At 34.5% G+C, this 6,096-nt stretch overlaps 1 protein-coding gene across 3 annotated transcripts in view; it reads right to left on the reverse strand.

The window, feature by feature from the left end:
- Positions 1 to 6,096, reverse strand: part of TBC1D16 (TBC1 domain family member 16) — a 170,333-nt gene that overhangs the window by 96,689 nt on the left and 67,548 nt on the right. The window lies entirely within an intron of this gene.

Below are 6,096 nucleotides of genomic sequence, written 5' to 3' on the forward strand. Positions count from 1 at the left end.
TCACATAAAAATAAAGTTCATGCGTGATATCATATATCATGCCTCTGGCATTTAAAAAATTATCCAAAGTTCATATATTCATAACTTGTAAGGCATTAGTACCTATACATATTTTAAATAAAAACTGAATGATACACAAAAACATTCATAATATTTCATTCATTGCCATGATAGGCGAATAATCACTATTCAGCGGGCAAGCAAGAACATGCTTTTGGACTACAAGGAAACATGTATTTTTCTAAGAAAGGAAGGTCAGAGGCAAGGGTCCTTCAAACCCTGACCACTGCACAGCAACATGGAAATGGTCAAATGGGGTCGTTCTACACAAATCCCATCTTATTCCTACATCTGTAAGAACAGATAAAGAAAATGTCATGCAGCTTTTAAAGATTTCTAAAGTCTAACTTAAAGAATTATTACTGTAAAAATAGATCAGAAAAAGTACTTTACCTTATTGCTATATATTTAAAAATAACTCACAGAAGATACTTTTACCATCTGATGCTCTCAATAACCCAGTGAGGCAACTGGTACAGGTATCTTTATTATTATTACTGTTTAATAAGAATACTAAGACTCAAATAGGTTAAGTGACTTCCATAAGATTACATAATATTTAAAGTCTTACTCTTATTTCACAGAAGAATTAAAGGTCAAAATCGATGTTTTAGTCCGAGCATGGGTTTTTAAAACTATTTTGAATGAAAGACCCTAAGGGAAAGAGAACATTTATTTCAAAAGCCAACTACCTAGCAATAGCATACATAGGCAATTACAAATATGAATTGACACATCACAATGCTCAAACACAGTAAATTACCCAGGAGCCCTCAGCCGTCATAGGGTCATAACTTTAGAGTTGGAATGGTGACAGGGTGACATCATAGGATTTAGACCTCAAAGGTCATCTAGTCAAAACCCCTTATTTTATATTAACACAAATTTTATTGATACTTTTTGGCTATTGCATCAATCATTTCCTATCCCCTTCCAGACTGAACCCTCCCTTGAAAAACAGAGAAACACTTAAGCAAAAATACCTGATATAGAAACCATGTCTAACACAAACTCTAATATCTTCTCTTAGCAGACCTCTAGCTCTCTGCCATGAGAAGGAAAAGTATATTTCCTTATCTCTTCTCTTATACCTTCATTGGATTTACCACTATTCAAAGTTCAATTTCCTTTCAGTGTTTTTTTTCAATTACAGTCACAACGTACATTGTTCTCTTGCTTCTGCTAATCTCACTCTGTATTTGTTTATATAAACCTCATGTTCCTCCGAACTTCCCATTTTTGTCATTTCTTCCTATAATCATATTTCATTACATTCAAAGACCAGTTTTTACATTTTCTCCCAAATAATGGACACCTACTTTATTTCTAAGTTCTTTTCAAGCAAAAAGAGTGCTACTATGAATATTCTGGCATATATTGGGATTTTTGTGTCTATCTCTGACTTCTTTGGAGGTATTTGATAAAGAGTAAGATCACTGTCACTTTTCTTAAAAAATTCCAAACTGAAATCCAGAATTAGATGGACTATTTAGCAGTTCCACCAACAGTGCATCAGTGTTCCCATCTTCCCAAATTCCCTCCAATATTAGTTTATTCCTAACTTTTCTTCACCTTTAACAATTTGTAAGGCGTGAAGTGAAAACTGAACTTGTTTAATATGCATTTATTTCTCCTCTTATTAGTGAGTTACAACATGTTTTCTCATAGTAATTTATTGTTTGTAATTGTTTGTATATTTTATTTCCCTAATGGGGAACAGATTTTGGTGTTTGTTATATAGTTCTGTTACTTCCCCAAATATTTTAGATCTTAGACTTTCATCAGTAATATCTGATAAACATATTTTCCCCACTACACCATTAGTCTTCTAATTGTCTTGACTGATTTTATTTAAGCAAATATTTTTAAATTTAATGGTTTTAATTTTTAAATTAACTTTCTAATTTTTTATGGTTACCTCTATCCCTCATTTAGGTATGAATTCTGCCCATAGTCATTGTAAATTATACCTGCTCTTGTTCTCTTTCTCATTTTTTGTGGTGTGACCCTTTGTATTCAGTCTGTTTATCTATTTTGAGCTTATACTACAGAATGTCAGACCATAGGTGCTAGTCTAAAATTAATTTCTGCCCAATCACTTTCTAATTTTCATAGCAGCTCTTGTCAAAAAGGGTGTCTAGTAGGGGCGGCCAGGTAGCACAGCGAGTAAGAGCACTGGCTCCAGTGTTGGGATGACCTGGAGATCGAATCCTGGGCTCAGACACTTAGCACCCACCCAGAAACACCTGGCCGTGTAACCTTGAGCAAGTTACTTAACCCCAATTGCTTAGGGGTGGCCAGGTGGCTCAGCGAGTAAAAGCACCGGCTCCAGTGTCAGGATGACCTGGATCAAATCTGGGCTCAGATACTCAGCACCACACCCAGAAATAACTGGCCGTGTAACCTTGAGCAAGTTACTTAACCCCGATTGCTTTTAAAAAAAAAAAAAGGGTGTCTAAGTGACCTAAGACAATTCATGTTCTTAGGCTAACCAAATTGTGGGTTATTATTTTTTATTGCTTTTGTTTCTTGTTTATTTGGTCTGCCCCAATGGTCTGATTTTCTTTTTCTTTTTTCTAACCATTATAAAAACAATTCTGAAGACCATGGCTTTATAATGTTAAGTCTAAGGCTATGCTATGCCCCCCTTCATTCATACATTATTTCATTAAGTCTTTTCTTTTGATCCTTTCTTTCTTCTGTTTTTGTTTGGGTTTTTTTTTTTTGGCATTACCCTTCTCAAATTCATAAGTTAATAAAAAAGATCCTTCTAACAAAAAATCGTAGTCAAACAAATTCAAACATTGCCCTTGTCTATAAATGAATGTCTCTCATAAGTCCACTGGAATCCTACTGGTTATTGCACTGACCAGAGAAAAATCTTAAGTCTTTCAAAGTTGTTTTTCTTTTCACTGTTATTATATAAACTGTTTTCCAGGTTCTGTTCATTTCATTTTGCATCAGTTCATACAAATCTTCTCAGGTTTCTCTTATATCAACTCATTTCTTATGGCTCAATAATATTCCCTAACATTCATACACCACAATCTGTTCAGTTATCCTAAAAACTGATGGGTATGTCCTTTACTTTTTCAGTTCTTTGCTATAACAAAGTATTGCAAGAAAAACTTTTGTGCACAGAGGTCTCCCTTCCCTCTTTCTTGAAATCTTTGGGGTATAGGCATAATAGTGGGCCACTAATTCAAAGTATATGCATAATTTGTGACTTTTTTTTTTTAGTACAGTCTTAAATTGCTCATTAGAATAGCTAGAACTAATTCCCAACTCCATTAAGAATTCCTTCATCAGGGCAGCTAGGTGGTGTAATGAACAGAGCACTGGCCCAGGAGTCAGGAGGATCTGAGTCCAAATCTGGCCTCAGACACTTAACACTTATTAGCCATGTGACCTTGGGCAAGTCACTTAACCCCAATTGCCCTGCCTTCCCCCCTCCAAAAAGCAAAAAAATAAAATAAAAAAGAATGCCGTCATGTGCCTTTCCTCCCCTGGCACAACTGTCATTTTGGCTAAACTGACTGGTATTTGGTATGTCTGGTGTTTTCATTTGCATTTCTTATTATTAGTGATTTAAAGCATATTTATCATATAGTTGTTAACTTGGATTTTATTCTTTGAAAGCTATTTCTTCATATCCTGTCTATGGAGAACAGCTCTTGTTCTTATGTATTTGTATCACTTACCTATCAAAAATCCTGATATCATGGCTAACTACTGAGTAATAAAAACTATAATCAATAGCTACAGAAGAAATTATTAAATATTAATGAGACTAAATAACTTAATCCCAAAAAATTATTGAAACAAAGCACAAATCCTTGAAACAGATAATTTCATTTAAAAAGTGACAACATACCAAAATTTTTGGAATGCAGTCAAAGCAACTGTTAGTGGAAAATTTGTATCTCTAAATACTTCCATCAACCAAAAAAAGAAAAAGAAGTTAAACAAGGGGAAAGGATGGGGGACAGCAGCTGCCACCTGAGCCTTACTCTCATCTGTATTGGTCAAGGGAGTGAAGAATTTGCTGACCCACAGAGCTGGGTACAAAAATACATTTCATTCAACAAGGAAATTGGAGGGAAAAGAGAAGAAAGGGGAATTAGAAGGAAAGTAGAATAAGGAAGGAATTAGTCCTAATTCTAAGCAAAACAAACTGTAAGTATAAGGACATAAAAAAAATTCTTTATGGGGGTTGTTTTTAAGTGGCAAAGAATTGCAATTAGGATGCTCAGTAACTGGGGAATGGCTTAACAAGCTATTATATCTGAACGTGATAGGATACTATTATGTTATAAGAAAAGATGAAGGGGATGATTTCCAGAGAAACCTGAGATTTGTACGGACTAATGAATGAAATGAAGAGAATCAGGAGAACAATTAATACAGTGACTGCAATATTGTAAAGGCAAATAACTATGAATGATTTAGGAATACCAATTGGCATAATCACCAAACATAATTTCAGAGGGCTAATGACAAAAAAAAAATGCTACCCACCTTCTGTAAGAGGAAAAAAAATTTAAAAATGCATAATAACATGTGTCTGTGTGAGTGTGCATGTATTCTTTCTGGACATAACCAGTGTGGAAATTTGTCTTGCTTGACTACATATGTTTGTAACAGGTTTTGTTTAAATAAAAACAACTGAAAATGAACAACAAATGAAAGAACATTCTCAACTGGAGGATGGTGGGAAGAAAGGTAAGTGGGTAGATTTTTGTTGATTGAAAAAAAAAATAGATCACTGAATTATGGAAGTAACTAAAAAAAAAACACCAAGAAAAGCACAAATAAAAACCAAACTAAATATTTAAATAGAAACTGGGAAAATCAATGATAATGAAAAAATTGAAAGTAAAAAACAACAGAGAATTAATAAACTAGGAGTTACTTTTTCAAAAAGAAAAATATTAAAAAGATCAGTAAGTGTGGGGCGGCCAGGTAGCACAGTGAGTAAGAGCACCGGCCCCAGAATCAGGATAACCTGGGATCAAATCCGGGCTCAGACACTTAGCACCGACCCAGAAATAACTGGCTGTGTAACCTTGAGCAAGTTACTTAACCCCAATGCTTTAAAAAAAGAAAAAAAAAAAGATCAGCAAGTAAACTGACTCTTTAAAAAAGAAACTAAATTGTCAGTGTCAAAAATATTTTTTAAATCACAACAAATGAAGAAAAGAAATTATTAGAAATTATCCCTATTTTACAGGTGGAGAAACTGGGGCAGAAAGAGGTTAATGACTTGCCCAGGCTTGACTCCAAATCCAGAGCTCTATCTGCCTGTAATTATTTGATAAATTAGTATTAACTAAACACATACATACATGTATATAAAACAATAATATTAATAATCAAATAAAAGTTAAGTATTATTTTGTATAGCTCAACTGCTACCTATAATAAGACAAAATAAAAAATGATTTATAGAGTGAAAAAAAAAAAAGAAACAAAGTGACTAAAGATTTAAGACAGGAGGGGCAGCTAGGAGGCACAGTGAATAGAGTACCAGCCCTGGAGTCTGGAGGACTTGGGTTCAAATTCGACTTCAGACACTTAACATTTACTAGTTGTGTGACCTTGGGCAAGTCGCTTAACCCCAAATTGCCCTGCTTTCCCCCTCCAAAAAGACCAAAAAAAAAAAAAGATTTAAGGCAGGAATTCTTAACTTGGGATCCACTGACTTTTTTTTTTTTAATATTGACAATTATTGAAATATAATTTATTTCTTTTGTAATTCATTTTATTTTTACTCAAATAAATTATTCTGAGAAGTGGTCCATACATGTCAACAGACTACCAAAATTTTGTGACTCACACAAAAATGGTTAAGGATCCCTGATTTAAGGCGAGCTTCAGAGAATCAGGAGTAGTGAAAATGGGGAGGTAGGGGTGGCTAGGTGGTGCAGTGAGTATAGTGCTGGCCCCAGAGTCAGGAGGACCTGAGTTCAGATCCGGCCTCAGACACTTAACACACACACACACACACACACACACACACACACACACACACACACA

This window comes from Petaurus breviceps, unplaced genomic scaffold (genome assembly GCF_028583685.1).
Source record: "Petaurus breviceps papuanus isolate PSGF00001 unplaced genomic scaffold, PetGlider_PUasm1.0 90925, whole genome shotgun sequence".
In the NCBI taxonomy this organism is placed as follows: Eukaryota; Metazoa; Chordata; class Mammalia; order Diprotodontia; family Petauridae; genus Petaurus; species Petaurus breviceps.